Source organism: Gorilla gorilla, chromosome 10, assembly GCF_029281585.2.
Source record: "Gorilla gorilla gorilla isolate KB3781 chromosome 10, NHGRI_mGorGor1-v2.1_pri, whole genome shotgun sequence".
Lineage (NCBI taxonomy): Eukaryota > Metazoa > Chordata > Mammalia > Primates > Hominidae > Gorilla > Gorilla gorilla.
This window is the reverse complement of record NC_073234.2, coordinates 21,951,064-21,967,440: the sequence shown is the minus strand read 5'-3', so window position 1 is coordinate 21,967,440 and position 16,377 is coordinate 21,951,064. Positions and strand designations below refer to the sequence as shown.

Sequence of the window (16,377 nt, the reverse complement as noted above, 5' to 3'; positions counted from 1 at the left end):
CACCTTTTCACTTCTCCAAATCATGGCACCTTGTCTGACAGAAGCACTGGATATTTGAGATAGAAGTGTCCTGTGGATGTGTGGTCATTATAATCTCACAACCATGAAACCCAAGACCCTGTAGTTGGCAGGTGGCAGGTCTGAGGCTCCTAGCCCCTCACCCTGCCTGTGGTCTATTTCCTGCCAATGAACTCAACAGTGATTGATACGGCTCCTTACTTCTTCAGAGCCCAGCCCCTCACCCTGCCTGTGGTCTATTTCCTGCCAATGAACTCAACAGTGATTGATACAGCTCCTTACTTCTTCAGAGCCCAGCCCCTCACCCTGCCTGTGGTCTATTTCCTGCCAATGGACTCAACAGTGATTGATATGGCTCCTTACTTCTTCAGAGCATCCTGAAGTTCAGGAAACACTTTCAGAAGCAGAATCTCCTTGAGTTGCCAGGGGAAAAGGCCTCTATTCCCTTTTCCCATCTAGGATATGAAACGCATATATGATCAGAGTGTTCTAGTCCTCACTCGGACTCTGGTGACTCTATTTCGTTTGGAGGAGGAATCTATATCTTTGGGCGGTTTCTAATTTTGTATTCCCTGTGTCCATCCTCAAATCTGCCCTCTGGGATTCTCTTTCTCTGAGCTTGCTGTTGTGTGATTGCTCTGCTGGTTCAGAAGTGTCCTCTTTTCCTCCAGCTCCTTGAACCAGCCTGTCTCCTGCTCCTGGTCCAGCTGGTGGTGGGACTAGTTTTCGGGGGTGAAGTCAGGTGGGAAAGGAACTGCAGTGGCAAGAAACCAGAGTTTGCCTAGTTCCTAGCCCTTCCCTCTTCCCATTCACTGTGTGTGTGTGTGTGGTGGGGGGGGGGAGGGTGAGAGCTAGACAGAGATAGAGAGATGTCCAGGGATGACAAGAGTAGCCATGAGGGAAAGAGTTAATAAGCCAGGAGAGGAGGTGGTGATTACGGACAGTATTAAATGACACCCCAGAGACAGCTGGTGCCAGTGGCCCCTAGCTTCTCCTCCCAGTGTCTCCCAGAAGGAGTGGGAAGGAGGAATAAGAGGGAAGATGAAATTGAGAGAGCAACAAAGACAAGCCTGGGCTTACAGTGCTCTGGGGTGAGCTGGCTAGACGGGCCCAGTGGAAGGTGGTGGTGGGTGGCGGGGTGGTTAACCCTTTCACTTCCCTCTAGGCGTTGAGGTCCAGTCTCCACCCACTACTGCCCCAGGGCCTGTCTTCAGCCTCCCTGGGAGGAGAGGTTCCCAGGGCAAGCTGGAGTCTAGAAGCGGGAGGTGTGGCCGGGCACAGGTGTGTGGCCTAGGAGGCAGGCCTCCATGTTCTGTTTCTTCTCTTCTGTCACTCTCACAGTCTCCACTTCCATGACTCCTCTGTGCTGTGGAGAGCACACTCCTATGGCAGGCTGAGGGGAGCATTCTCAGGGAGCTGAATGAAATGTAAAGAATTGGGAGGCTGGAGGCTTGGCCTCTGCCAAGTTAGGCTAGGGGCCACCTGGTCCTTGGACCAGAGTATGCCATCTGGATACTTCTCTTTATTCCTGGTTATCCTAGCCTTTCCTCACATGTCTAGCTTGAGTCATATGCCTCACTTTCTCCCAGGTAAGATGCTCCCCATTAGGCCCCTGGATTGACCCCATAACTGATGGTAAAGTGTGTGTCCACGGTCAGAGCTCTGAGGATCAAATGCTTCTGTCCAATAGCAGCCTGAGGATAACTGCCTGGGGTTGGCATAAGGGGCTCACCAGGCAGGAAGGTCAGGGAAACTCATTTGTGCCTCTACCTCTGCTGAGCCCATATCTCTCAGGGCAGAAGTGGGGACCATCTGGGCTAATGAGGGGCTGGCAGGCACTAGCAACAGGAGGCAGCTAATGGGAGCTGTGTCCTCCCTGCCCAGAGCGAGGCAGAAACTGAAGGTTCAAGCTAGGAGGTGCCAGGTCATGTGAGGCAGATGAATACCAGGAGGACAGGCCACAGGGCACAGCCTCTGGTGCCTCAGGCCAGAACTGGCGCTTCCCGTTTCTTCTTTCCTCCCCTCCTCCCTTCCTTCCACATTTACTGGCAACGTGTAAGACAGTAGGAATATAGAAAAGAATAAGAGGCCCTGACTTCTAGGGGCTTACAGACTAGTGGGGAGGCAGATGGGTGAAAAGAACATTGATATTTAAGTTAGACCAAGAACGACTAAGTCAGGAGCTGTGGGAACACTTTGGAGGGACCGGTTACTACATAGTGGAGCCAGGGATGGCTTCTAGAGGAAGCGAGCTTTGTGTTGGGACTCGAAGGATGAGTAGCAGTCAGCTGGGCTGAGAAGGAGGAAAGGGCATTTCTGGAGGAGGGAAGAGCATGTTTAAAAAGAAACTGGGGAAGGGCAGACTTCCCTAAAGGCCTCCTGAGGGTCTACCCTGTTGGCTCCCTGGGAATATCCCAGCTTCCGAGCCGAGGGTCTCTGGGTGGCGGCTTAGGAGGACGAACCTTCTTTGTGGCCTTCCAGGACCTCCACAGTTTGACCTCAGTTATACTTCCCTACTCAATCCCTAGATGTGTCCCCATTCCCTGGGTCGGCCTCAACTTTCCTGACTCCATGCCTTTGCTCAAGCTGTTCCCCTCAGCTGGGTGCCTTGTCCTCCGACTCCACTTACCTCCTTCGAGGTCTTTCCTAAGACTGCCTCCTTCATGAAGCCTTTCCTAATAATCCCGCAGCCAGGCTGATCACTTTCCTCCCTGCTTGCAGCTGCCTTGACCGCTATGTTTCTTTAAAAGGCACCACTCTTGTTCTCCCTACTAAGTTGATATTAGCATGTGCCGCCTATGCCTAAGGGCAGAGACCAGCCTAACACAAGACTGGCATGGTGTTTGGGAATTGAACTGGATTGACTTGCTAGAGGACCCAGACAGAATGACTTGCAGATAGACTGGCCTGTACTGTTCTGTCCCTACCCAAAGGAACCACATTTGCTTTTTAGATACCTGGAATTCTTCCATAATTTCAGTTTCCTTTCCTGCTTGATTACTGTAGCATCAGGACATCTTTGATGCACCTAAATGTTCCTCTCCATTAGGACAAACATACCATGTAAGTTTACCTTGCAGGCCAATTCTTTTTTCTTTTTCTTTTTTTAAAATTCCAGATTCTCTCAGATCCTGAATTGCAGGCTAATTCTGATAGGTGGTGGGTTCCTAGAACATTAACTTAAGAAGGATTCTGTGGCCGGCTCAGCAGAAAGAATGCTAAGATGGCTTAGCAATGTCTGCCCCAGGGGAAAGAGGGCTCTTTCTGCCTTCGCGTGAGGTTTATCAGTCACTTTTCTTGCACTGAGCCAAGACTGGGACACTGAGAATGTAAGGCCTTTGCCTCTGTTGGAAGCTGATGGCGAAAGTGACTAGAAGACAATCGGGTGCATCTACCTTCTTGGGATTTACGGTGACATATCTTCCAGTCAGATGTCTGGATGTCCAGGTCTGTGCTCTGAGGCACCCTTTTGACATGCGGCCCCAGAGAGGCTGTGGAATTTTTTTTTCTTTTTTTGAGACAGGGTCTCACTCTGTCACCCAGACTGGAGTGCAGCAGCGCCATCACAGCTCTCTGCAGCCCAGACCTCTGAGGCTCCAGTGATCCTCGCATCTCAGCCTCCCGAGTAGCTGGGACCACAGGCACATGCCAACATGCCCTGTAGTGAACAGAACGCTGGATGAACAGATGGGTGAACAGAATATTGATATGGAAGTTAGACATAGAAGGGATAAACTGGGAGCTGCAGGAACACTTTGGAAGGACCAGTTACTACATAGGGGAGCTAGCGATGGCTTCTAGAGGAGGCAAGCTTTGTGCTGGGACTTGAAGGATGAGTAGTAGTCGGCTGGGTAGAGAAGGAGGAAAAGGTGCTGGACCAAGAGCTGTGGAATCTTTTTTTTTTCTTTTTCTTTTTGTTTGTTTGTTTGTTTTTGAGATGGAGTCTTGCTCTGTCGCCAGGCTGGAGTGTAGTGGTGGCGCAATCTCGGCTCACTGCAACCTCTGCCTCCCGGGTTCGAGCGATTCTCCTGCCTCAGCCTCCCAAGTAGCTGGAACTACAGTAGCGTGCCACCATGCCCAGCTAATTTTTGTGTTTTTAGTAGAGACGGGGTTTCACCATGTTGGCCAGGATGGTCTTGTTGTCTTGACCTCGTGATCCGCCCGCCTTGGCCTCCCGACGTGCTAGGATTACAGGCATGAGTGACTGCGCCAAGCCAAGGGCTGTGGAATCTTAACCAGACCTATAGGGCCTTTGTGGCTCAGGAGCCCCAGCAGGTTCCTTAGCAGGTGACGTTGAGGCCATGGCACTGAATTTCCCAGCTGTGGAAATGTTCCCCATCCTGCTCTCTTTCCAGGCTGCTCAGGCCTTCAGGAATGACAAGCGCATATCCAAAGTGAAAGATGTCCGGAGCCATTTTATTTCTTGGCCTTCTATCTTTGCCCCATGGCACCTGACAGCCATGGTCTCCCCTAGTGGCCTCCCCTGGAAATGCAATGAAACCTCATTGCATTGTCTTGGTCTTTGGGGGCAGGAGCAGACAAGCCTCCAAGGCCTGGCCTTCCTCAGTCGAATGGGCCCCAAGTGGTTTGTAGTCCAACACTTCTACCCACACAGGAGCGCAGGCTAATGCCCTTCACGATGGCTCCTGCCTGTGCCCAACACCTCCAGCCATGCTTCTTCCAGGGTCAATGCCGTTGTTCAAGTGGCTCTGCTCAGTGAGTGGGGTCACTTCCTTCAAGCCCCCTTCCTTCCAGTGGTCATTTGATTTCCTCCCTCACGTCTGCGCTGACGCTAGGTCCTCTCAGGTTTCTTCCACCTGAGGATGACTCAAATATCCATGCACCTAGGCAGTTTAAGGCTCTGGGTCAACCCTTGCAAATGTCTTCAAAGCTAGAACAGCCCTTCCCCCATGGCCAACTTCTACTAGCTCTGTGGCCCTTGTCACTTAGTCCAGGGTCACAGCCAGCCCTCACTTGGGGCACATGTATTTCGAGGCCCATTTGCCCAGGGTGGCTGACTGTCTGGGTCCATCTCATTATGGCACACCTTGCCTAGCCCAGGCAGATGAGCTGGTATTCTCCTGTTAGAGTAGACGCTAGCAGCACGACAGTCTTAAATCATCATTACTAATTAAATTTGACAACCCTGACTTTCAGGAAGTTCTTTCTCATCTCTGACCCAAATACCTCCAGCTTAAATTTAATTTCCTCTTACTCTGGGGAATACGCTTCTTTGTATCACGAACCCCTCTTTGGATAACTGAAACACAGTTCAGTCATTTTAGCAGGTTTAGAAGCCCTGGATCCTTTTGCCTTCCTTCAGAGACTGTGTTCTCAGTTTGTGTTCATGTGGGCAGACAACAAGGTCTGAGGAAGCACCCTGTGCACCAGGCACTGAGTGGGATGCTCAGAAGACATCATTCCATTTCTCCTTACAACAACCCAAGAGGCAGATGCTACCAGTATCATCCTACTTAGTTGGTGCAAGACTGAATCTCGGAGGTAAAATAGCTTCACCAAGGTCACAAAGCCAGGATGTGGAAGAGCTGGGTCAGTTCCTATACCTAACAAGGCTTTAGAGCAGACATTTGGTCCAGCTGCCAGCTGCCAAACAGGAGACCACTGTGAGTATGTAGGACAGATGTCTGCCTCTGACTTTGCATCCATTTTGTGTCGGTTTCTTTTTTTTTTTTTTTTGAACGGAGTCTCACTCTGTTGCCCAGGCTGGAGTGCAGCGGCACGATCTTGGCTCACTGCAAGCTCCGCCTCCCGGGTTCACGCCATTCTCCTGCCTCAGCCTCCCGAGTAGCTGGGACCACAGGCGCCCGCCACCACGCCCGGCTAATTTTTTGTATTTTTAGTAGAGACGGGGTTTCACCATGTTAGCCAGGATGGTCTCGATCTCCTGACCTCGTGATTGGCCTGCCTCCGCCTCCCAAAGTGCTGGGATTACAGGCATGAGCCACTGTGCCCGGCCCATTTTGTGTCGGTTTCTACCTTAATTTTGCATTAATCATTTCTGCCTGCCTAAGTGACGGATCTCTGCCTCCCTTACTGCTCCTGCACTTGTTGGTTTGTTGTTTTTAGAATACAAATGCACTGTGCAGGGCTCAGAGACTTGGAGCCATCTCTGTCTCATGCCAGGGTCTTGGTTCATAGGGAAGCCCTTCATCGGGCTTTGGGGGCAGCTGGATTTGATTTGTCTATATCTCCATCCTTGTATGTAAAATGAGGATAATGTAACTAAATTTTGGAATCATTGGATCATTACAATAATAACAATAGCTAACTTTAATTAATTAATTTATTTATTTTTTAAGAGACAGCGTCTTGCTCTGTCATCCAGGCTGGGAGTACAGTAGTGCGATCATGGCTCACTGCAGCCTCAACCTCCTGGGCTCAAGTGATCCTCCCACCTCAGCCTTCCAAGTAGCTGAGACCACAGGTGTGTGCCACCAAACCTGGCTAATTTTTAATTTTTTGTAGAGAAGGGGGTCTCCCTCTCTGCCCAGGTTTGTCTTGAATTCCTGGCCTCAAGGGATCCTCCTGAGTTGGCCTCCCAAAGTGCTCAGATTACAGGCGTGAGCCACTGCGCCCAGCCAGAGCTAGCTTATTAAAGCAATAACTATGTGCAAGGCACATAGTTTATATGTTTTATTTTATTTAATCCTCACAAAAATCCTATGAGGTAGATACTATCATACTCCTATCACAGGGGAGGAAACAGGCTCAGAGAGGTTACATGACATGTTCAAGATGACAAAGTTAGCAAGAAAAAAAGTCAGGATTTGAACTCAATTGCCTCATTCCCAAGCTGGCACCTTTAACTACTATCCAACAGGAAAATAAACAAGTTGCTCTAGGTAAGCCTAGTGTATGGAAAGGAAACCAGATAAAACTGACTGCCTTGTTTCAGCCCTAAACGTCATCTCAGCATTTGAAGACACAAGAAATCTAACTCCTAAAGCTTTGAGAAGTATTTACTGAAGGCTGCTGGCCAGGGCTGGTCTTTACTGAGGGCTGTTGGCTGGAGCCCGAGCCCAGGGCTCTGTTGCTTATTACACGGCATCGTTTCCTAATAAGCATCTTCACTCTGCTCTCCCCAAAATATTCTTCCTCATAGTATCTATTCAGTCCTCTCCTCTCCTGCTCCCTCTTCTGTCTCCTTCCAACCCCTCTTCCTGATCTTCCCCCTCCCATGGCTCCATTCCCTTTCCTTTATGGAGCCATCTACTCTTGTCCTCCCTTTGGTAATCTCGTCTGCCCTTCTGCTCAGTAAAACAAAGATGTTTCACCCACGTCCTCAAAAGGAGGATAGTAAATCCATGTAACAATGAAATATGGTTGTCCTCGGCATGCTGGGCTGTCAATGCATGGCCAAGGCAGATAAAAGGAAACCCTAAGGGGCTGAGGAGACAACAGAGAGGGGATTTAGAAAACTGCTTTCCTCAGGCCGGGCGCGGTGGCTCACGCCTGTAATCCCAGCACTTTGGGAGGCTGAGGCAGGCAGATCACGAGGTCAGGAGATCGAGACCGTCCTGGCTAACACGGTGAAACCCCGTCACTCCTAAAAATATAAAAAATCAGCCGGGCATAGTGGCATGCACCTGTAGTCTCAGCTACTCAGGAGGCTGAGGCAGGAGAATCACTTGAACCCGGGAGGTGGAGGTTGCAGTGAGCTGAGATGGCGCCACTGCACTCCAGCCTCGGTGACTCAGAGCAAGACTCCGTCTCAAAAAATTAAAAAAAAAAAAAAAAAAAAAAAGAAAAGAAAGAAAGAAAACTACTATCTTCACAGGCCCTGCATTCTGTCTCTTTTCCTTCCCTTCCCTCCATCAGTACCAGGGGAGGAGGAGAAGGAGGTGCGGGTATGAATCCCTCCTTACCATCTGACTCAAGTCTGCACATTCTCCAAGACCTGAATTAATCCCTGCCCAGACCCTCCTGGACCAGCGTGGTCCACAGTACCTCCTCTGCCCCTGATTCCTGCTACATATGCCCCTCTTACATTTGCCTTACCTTTCTTGTTACCAAACTTTCATGGTGGGTGTCTCGTCTCCTTATCTAGGCCGTAAACTCCTTAAAAGCAGGACCTTGCTCTTTCACAGTGCCAGGCTAGGTGGAACTTGACATAGATACTAATTAAAGATTTGCTTGGGAGATGACTGTGGAGTAAGACCTCTAGGAGTGAGGTCTCTGGAGTTTGCATTCGGGCTCCATCACTATGGTTGCTTGTCCCTGATTTTTCACGTCTCTGAGTGTCTATGCCATTTGGTAAGATCCTTCCGCACTGACTCTGCGCTTGGCCTTGTGATTTGCTTTGGCCAATAGAATGTGGTAGAAGTGATGATGGACTCGTTCTAGTCTTGGAGCTCCAAAGGCTTTGTCCACATTCATTGTCTCGGAAGCTTCCCACCATGATGAGGAACAAGCTCAGGAGGACAAGAGACCACGTGCAGGAGAGTAAGTCATCCTAGCTAAGGCCATCCTAGACCAGGCAGAGGAAAGCTGACCCATAGCCACAAACATACGAGGGAGCCCAGCTGAGATCTGACTAACTTGGACCAAATCAGCAGAGTGACTTAGCCAACCTGGTTGATTCATGTGCAAAAGTACATTTTTATTATTAGCCTGTTAGTAGTTTTGGGTGCTTGTTATGCAGCACTAATGTGGTGTTGGAGAATGGATACAAGCATTTACCAGCTCTGTGATCTTGGGAAAGTTATTTAATTGCTATACTTTTTTTTTTTTTTTTTTTTTTTGAGACAGGGTCTTGCTTTGTTTCCCAGGATGGAGTGCAGTGGCGTGATCTCGGTTCACTGCAATGTCGGTCTCCCGGGCTCAGGTGACCCTTCTGCTGCAGCCCCCCGAGCTGCTGGGAGTACAGGCGCGTGCCCCCACGCCTGGTTAATTTTTGTATTTTTAGTAGAGACAGAATTTCACATTGTTGGCCAGGCTGGTCTCGAACTCTTGACCTCAAGTGATCCACCCACCTTGGCCTCCCAAAGTGCTGGGATTACAGGCGTGCGCCACCACACGCAGCTGATTGCTCTTTACGTCAACTTCCTTGTCTGTAAAATGGGAATGTAGTGGATACTGTCGACAGCTTCAGCTGTGTCTCCTCTCCCAGCGATTGCTTCAGCTGAAGAACTGCTTCACCCAAGGTTCTGCTCCCTTTCCTGGGGCTGCCTGTATCCACGGGCTGGCTGATGTGGAAGTATTAAAGTCTGGGCCCCTTGTTCCAGTTGAGGGCAACTCTGCAGGGCCATCCTAGCTGCAGAGCTGCCTGTGGCTGCTGCATCATTCCCCTACCGCCTAATCCCGCTTCATTTCTCCACAAGGGTCAAATTCAAGAGACTTCCAAATCAACCTCTTACCTTCATATCCCCATCTTAGAATTTGATTTCCTGGAACTAACCTGTGGGGAGTGGATACAAGTGACTACGTAGCAAGATCTGGCCAATGAGATAAAAGCAGGTATGTTCCTTAAAACTGCCTGTGGCCGGTAGCTCACGCCTGTAATCCTAGCACTTTGGGAGGCCGAGGCAGGTGGATTGCCTGAGCTCAGGAGTTCATAACCAGTCTGGGCAACACAGTGAAACCCCGTCTCTACTAAAATACAAAAAATTAGCTGGGCGTGGTGGTGCGCACCTGTAATCCCAGTTACCCTGGAGGGTGAGACAGGAGAATCGCTTGAACCTGGGAGGCGGAGGTTGCAGTGAGCGCAGATCACGCCACTGCACTCCAGCCGGGGCGATAGAGCGAGACTCCATCTCAAAAAAAAAAAAAAAAAGACTGTTTTGCCTTCAAACTTTGGATCTGTTACTACTGTCAATAGCATTTTGAAAAACTGCATACATCTTTGTATGTTTTTGAATCTAAAATCTTTTTTTATATTTTAAAATGTAACGTTTAGCATATTATTAATGTTAACATTTAAGACGAAATAATTCCCTTTAATTTTAACTTTTTATTTAAAAAATTCAAAGTTTTAGAAATTTGCAAGAACAATATAATGACCTTTTGTATACCCTTTACCTATGATTACTGATAGTTTGCCTCATTTGGTCTCTCACATTCTCTCTGCGTATCACTAGAATTATTGATATATAATTAAAACAGAAATTTTATATATATATATATATATATATTTTTTTTTTTTTTGAGACAGGGTCTTGCTCTGTTGCCCAGGCTGGAATGCAGTGGTGTGATCATGGCTCACTGTAGCCTTGACCTCCCTGGACTCAAGTGATCCTCTCACCTCAGCCTCCCAGGTACCTGGGACCACAGGCACCTGCCACTGCACCTGGCTAATTTTTGTATTTTTTGTAGAGACAAAGTTTCACTGTCCTGTCCAGGATGGCAGAAATATATCTTAAATATATATTCAACTTAAAAAGAAAAAGTTAATTGAGATTGTACTCTTCCCCAGTGAGATGGACAGAGCTACCTCTGTACCCCCAAATTTTTTCAAAGAGAGGCAGTATGTGCGGGGCTTTGGCTCATGTGTGGATTTAGGCAGTCTTGGTCTGAATCTTGGTTTTGCTGCTTATGGGCTGTGTGGTCTTAGACAGGTTATTTAACCTCTTTGTGCCACAGAATCTTCATAATATTTGTGTCTACGTCATATGGTTGTGGCGAGGACCAAATGAGTTAATATATAAAGTACTTAGTTAGAACATTACCTGATATATTGTAAGTATGGTTTATGTTTATGATATAATCGAGTGTATCAGTGGATGAATAATTATTTATTGCTAGAATAATTAGGGTGCAGAGCAAATTAACAAGAAGATATATCACCAGTAAGTTGGAGGTTTCCAAAAGATGTATTCATGATCATTGTTCAATGCATTACTTACAGTAGAATCATTTCTCAGTGGTAAGTTAATCTAAGAACATGGTAGGAATAAATAAATGAGCAGAGAAGTGATTGATAAGTGATAGCAAATTGGAGGCATGTAAAAAAAATTTTTTTTAATGACTGAGGTAGGCTCAGTGGCTCACGCTTGTAATCCCAGCACTTTGGGAGACCGAGGCAGGTGGATCACTTGAAGCCAGGAGTTCGAGACCAGCCTGGACAACATGGTGAAAACCCTCTATAAAAAAACAAAAATTAACAGGGTGTGATGGCTCCCGCCTGTAGTCCCAGCTACTTGGGGGGCAGAGGTGGAAGGATCGCTTGAGCCTGGGAGGTGGAGGTTGCAGTGAGTCAAGATCATGCCACTGCACTCCAGCCTGGGTGACAGAGTGAGACCCTGTCTCAAAAAAAAAAAAAAAAAAAAAAGTGACTTTCCATTATTCAATAATTGGGAGCAAAAGGGAAAGAAGATTTTTTTCCTACAAGTCTTAGTAAATGTAGAACACTAAAGTGCCTTTGATGTATGTTTGTTTAACTGGAGGAGGCAATGTTCATCTATTGAAAGTAAATGTGAAACTTTTCACTTCCCCCTTCTTTTTTTTTTTTGGAGACAGAGTCTCGCTCTGTTGCCCAGGCTGGAGTGCAGTAGGTGCGATCTCGGCTCACTGCAACGTCCACCTCCTGGGTTCAAGCGATTTTCCTGCCTCAGCCTTCTGAGTAGCTGGGATTACAGGTGCCCACTGCCCACGCCCGACTAATTTTTGTATTTTTAGTAGACACGGGGTTTTACCATGTTGGTCAGGCTGCTCTCAAACTCCTGACCTTGTGATCCACCTGCCTCAGCCTCCCAAAGTGCTGGGATTACAGGCGTGAGCCACTGCACCTGGCCTCACTTCCCTCTTCTTGAAATTGTGTAAAATATTCAGAGAAGAGCAGTCCCGCCAGGGTGGCAGACAGCCTGGCCCTGGGCTCTGTGTGAGGGTTCAGAAGCTGCTCTGTGGCAGATCTGCCTCGAGCTTCACAGGAGATCAGCCTTGTCCGGGTGCTTTTAAGAATCATGATGATCTTTAAGATAGATAAGGCATGGAGCTCTGCCTCGAGCTTATCACATGCATGACTTAAGGTGCTATCACTATCAGTGTTTACTACCTGACTCTCCCTCAGCACTCAAGTATTCCTGGGGAGCTTTGGGGGTATGGAAAGTAATACTGTCCCTACTCCTGCTTCGCCCTATCTGAGCCCACAACATCCCAACACATCTTCTTAACTTCACATTTTGCCCTTTACAAAAATATATATAGGACAGAGAAGACACGAAGACCTACAAGAGGTTTGTGGTGATTTCATTAAACGAAGACTTGCCCACACTGATATTATTATTTATTTTTTAAAATTTTATTTCAGTAGATTTTGGGGAACAGGTGGTGTTTGGTTACCTGGATAAGTTCTTTAGTGGTAGTTTCTGAGATTTTGGTATACTCATCACCTGAGCAGTGTACACTGTACACTTTTATCCCTCACCCTCTCCCACCCTTCCCCCTGAGTCCCCAAAGTCCATCATATCATTCTTATGCCTTTGCATCCTCATAGCTTAGCTCCCGCTTATAAGTGAGAACAGATGATGTTTGGTTTTCCATTCCTGAGTTACTTCACTTGGAATCATGGTCTCCAACTCCATAATATATATCACATTTTCTTTATCCACTCGTTGGTTCAACTCAAACCAATGTTATGAAGCATCCTTTCTTCAGGGCCATGAAGCTGTTACGCTCCAAGCATTCTATCTTAAAATTTGGGAAAGTTGAGAGGTCGTGTGGTGCCTGAAGTGTTCTATGTGGCATGGGTTATTATTATGATTGTTCTTAAGAGAGCCACCTGCCTGGCCTCCCATAGTGCTGGGATTACGGGCATGAGCCGCCGCACCTGACCAGCGTGGATTATTTGTTAACACACCCCCTTCCTCTACAAAAGTTATTTTCAGCAATAATCATGAATTGAAGTTTTCATACTGGCCCTCATAAAACAAAAATATTACAACTTGTAATTTGCCTTCCATCTCACTACTTTTTTTTTTTTTTTGACAGAGTCTCGCTCTGTCACACAGGCTGGAGTGCAATCTCAGCTCACTGAAACCTCCGCCTCCTGGGTTCAAGTAGGTCTCCTGCCTCAGCCTCCCGAGTAGCTGGGATTACAGGCGTGCGCCACCACGCCCAGCTAATTTTTGTATTTTTAGTACAGACAGGGTTTCGCCATGTGGGCCAGGCAGGTCTTGAACTCTTGGCCTCAAGTGATCCTCCCACCATGGCCTCCCAAAGTGCTGGGATTACAGGCGTGAGCCACCACACCCGGCCTCCTTTTCACTGTTTTGAATTTTTAACACAAATACAAAGTCCAAGTAGATAAGAGAAAAATAACTCAAGTTATTCCTTTGTCTTTGCAATCAGGGCACCATCATTGTGTCTTTTGAATCTACCTTCGAAAGGCAGAGATATGTGGTTCTGTTAGTGGAAAAAAGGGTCTTGATCCAGAGCCCAGAGGGTTCTTGGATCTCGTGCAGGAAATAACTCAAGGCGAGTCACAGAGTGCAGTAAGAAGAGAGTTTATTGAAAGCTATCCTGTTACACAGAAGGGCGTCCTCAGAAAGCCAGCAGAGGACTGCCCCGGCTTTGTTTTAAGTTTTTCTCGTATAGGGGTCTTGTCGATGTAAAGGTTAAACTAAGCTGTGTCTACATGCGGGTGAGCAGACTGCATGAGAGAGTTTATTACTCTGTTGATTTAAAGAAAACTGTCCTTGACGTTTTAGTGTGTAAGTATTAATACATCAAGGTGTAACTATGATTATCTTCAGAGCGTATGTTGATACGGGTATCGGGACATGTGGACTCTCCATTGTTGTCGGAGGGTGTCTTTGTAGGCATCTTTAGACTGTTTCCTCAACTGTAAACACACCACGACTATAGGCTGTGACCAGCAAGGAATGTGCTTTTCTAGCTTTTTTTGTGTGTGTGCCTTTCTAGTTTTAAGATGGGAGTTGATTGGCCAGGTGCTGTGGCTCATACCTATAATCTCAGCACTTTGGGAGGCCGAGTTGGGAGGATTACTTAAGACCAGGAGTTGAGACCAGCCGGGCAACATGGGGAGACCCTGTCTCTAAATTAAAAAACAAAACAAAACAAAAAGATGGAGTTGAGTGTAAAATGGTGTCACTCTGGCTCTCCCAAGCTCCTGCTTCCATAGCAGCTCCACACGAACGGAGGCACTGACCAGCCGGAAGGAAGAAACGCATGTAGCTGAGTCTGCGGGTGTCGGGGGCCCACTGAATAACGAGTTTTCAGCTTTCATTTCTGCATAGGAGATAATGTTATTTATCTTTTTTTTTTTTTTTTTTTTGAGACGGAGTCTCGCTCTGTCGCCCAGGCTGGAGTGCAGTGGCGCGATCTCGGCTCACTGCAAGCTCCGCCTCCCGGGTTCACGCCATTCTTCTGCCTCAGCCTCCCGAGTAGCTGGGACTACAGACGCCCGCCACCACGCCCGGCTAACTTTTTGTATTTTTAGTAGAGATGGGGTTTCACCGTGTTAGGATGGTCTCGATCTCCTGACCTCATGATCCACCCGCCTCGGCCTCCCAAAGTGCTGGGATTACAAGCGTGAGCCACCGCGCCCGGCCGATAATGTTATTTAAATGCTAAGTTATAAAAACAAGTTAAATTGAAGTTCACATTTTATCTATTTATTTATTTATTTTTGAGATGGAGTCTCACTCTGTCATCCAGGCTGGAGTGCAGTGGCCTAATCTCGGCTCACTGCAACCTCTGCCTCCTAGGTTCAAGTGATTCTCCTGCCTCAGCCTCCTGAGTAGCTGGGATTACAGGCGTGCACTACCATGCCTGGCTAATTTTTGTATTTTTAGTAGAGATGGGGTTTCACCTTGTTGGCCAGGCTGGTCTCGAACTCTTAACCTCGGGTGATCCACCTGCCTTGGCCTCCCAAAGTGCTGGGATTACAGGCGTGAGCCACTGTGCCCGGCCGAAGTTCACATATAATTAAAACTCAGTGGTAATGACAGCATTTATTTAGATTTAGAACTTAGACCAATAAAATACTTTTTCAGGGAGGAATGTTTTATCACTGACATTGTTTAGGATTGCTGGCCCAGGGGATAACAAAGAACTTGTTGGTTACTCGTTTACAATTCTCTAAGGACAATGCAGCCTCTATTCCCTGCCTTGGCGGTGGTGGGGAAACGGTTTTCACTACCCTGCTATTGCCTACCACTGATAAGAGGCCTACCTTTCTTTTATAAAGTGGCGGAAGGGTGACTCATGTCAAAAGGCTGGCGGGACGCCAGCATGAGACCTTGGCCCCTCTCCTACTTCGTTCCTATCTTGTCCTGTTCTCCATCTTGCTGTTTGGACAGATGTTGTCATCCTGGACCTTGAGGCTGAGAGACTTGCCTGAGGGCTGGCACACCGGAAGGAGCCTAGGACCCCGGCACTTCATCAGCACTCCATGGAAAGTGCTCCGTCTTCAGACTATGTGAGGGAGAAATAAGATCTCATCTTTTCTGGGGTCTCACTCTCCCGCCCAGGCTGAAGTGCGGTGGTGAGATCTCGGCTCACTGTAACCTCCGCCTCCTGGGTTCAAGCAATTCTCCTGCCTCAGCCTCCCGAGTGGCTGGGATTACAGGCGCCTGCCACCACCCCCAGCTAATTTTTGTATTTTTAGTAGAGACAGGGTTTCACCATGTTGGCCAGGCTGGTCTTGAACTCCTGACCTCAAGTTATCCACCCACCTCAGCCTCCCAAAGTGGTGGGATTACAGGCATGAGCCACCATGCCTGGCCCTCTTTTCTGAGGTTTCTGACACTTTCAGGGATCAGGGACATTTATGCCGGAGTCCTGACATTTAAGCTGAGGTCTGAAGAATGAATAGGTATTTTGTGAGTAAGAAGAGGGAAGAGAATTTCAAGGAGTTGGGGGCTTGGGTAGGAAAGCTGAGAGCCAAGAGACCACATGGTGAGTTTGAGGAACGGAAAGAAGCTTTGGATGGGGGAGCTCAGAGTGCCAGAGTGTCTGGAATAGGAACCCCAGAAGGACTTACTTGTGCAGATGATTGATCTGTGCTCATTGGCATTACCTAACATTCTGTCTGGGAGTTCTGGGGTGCTAGGAGGTTCTCAGAGGCCAGACCACGAAATCCAGGGCCTCACCTTCCCAGGGTTGCCCCAGGCAACCTCTGTTTGTAAAGAATCCTGTTTATTATCTACTGACTCATGGTCATCTGTGGTTGCTATGGTTCCCACCAACAATGAAGCATAAATCCGCTCCTAGAGGGTGGGGTCTGCAAGGTGGGGCTGTCCTCTCCCTTTTCTGGCTCTGAGCTCCTCCTCGCAGCTTCCCAGCCTGCAGCAGCGGGGTTGGGGGGTGGGGGGGGGTTGGGGGAGTGTCTTTGTCTATGGAATCTCAGATGTGGGGCTCCTTGGAAGGGTGGGACAAGGA

At 48.0% G+C, this 16,377-nt stretch overlaps 1 long non-coding RNA gene across 1 annotated transcript; it reads right to left on the bottom strand.

Annotated features, from left to right (window-relative positions):
* Positions 1–13,462: 13,462 nt before the first annotated feature.
* LOC134756547 (uncharacterized) lies at positions 13,463–16,143 on the bottom strand. Its single transcript, XR_010129293.1, has 3 exons — positions 15,980–16,143; positions 15,170–15,411; positions 13,463–14,223 (listed from the first exon to the last, which is right to left on the bottom strand). It is a non-coding gene; the product is annotated as an uncharacterized lncRNA (long non-coding RNA).
* Between the last annotated feature and the right edge of the window lie 234 nt (positions 16,144–16,377).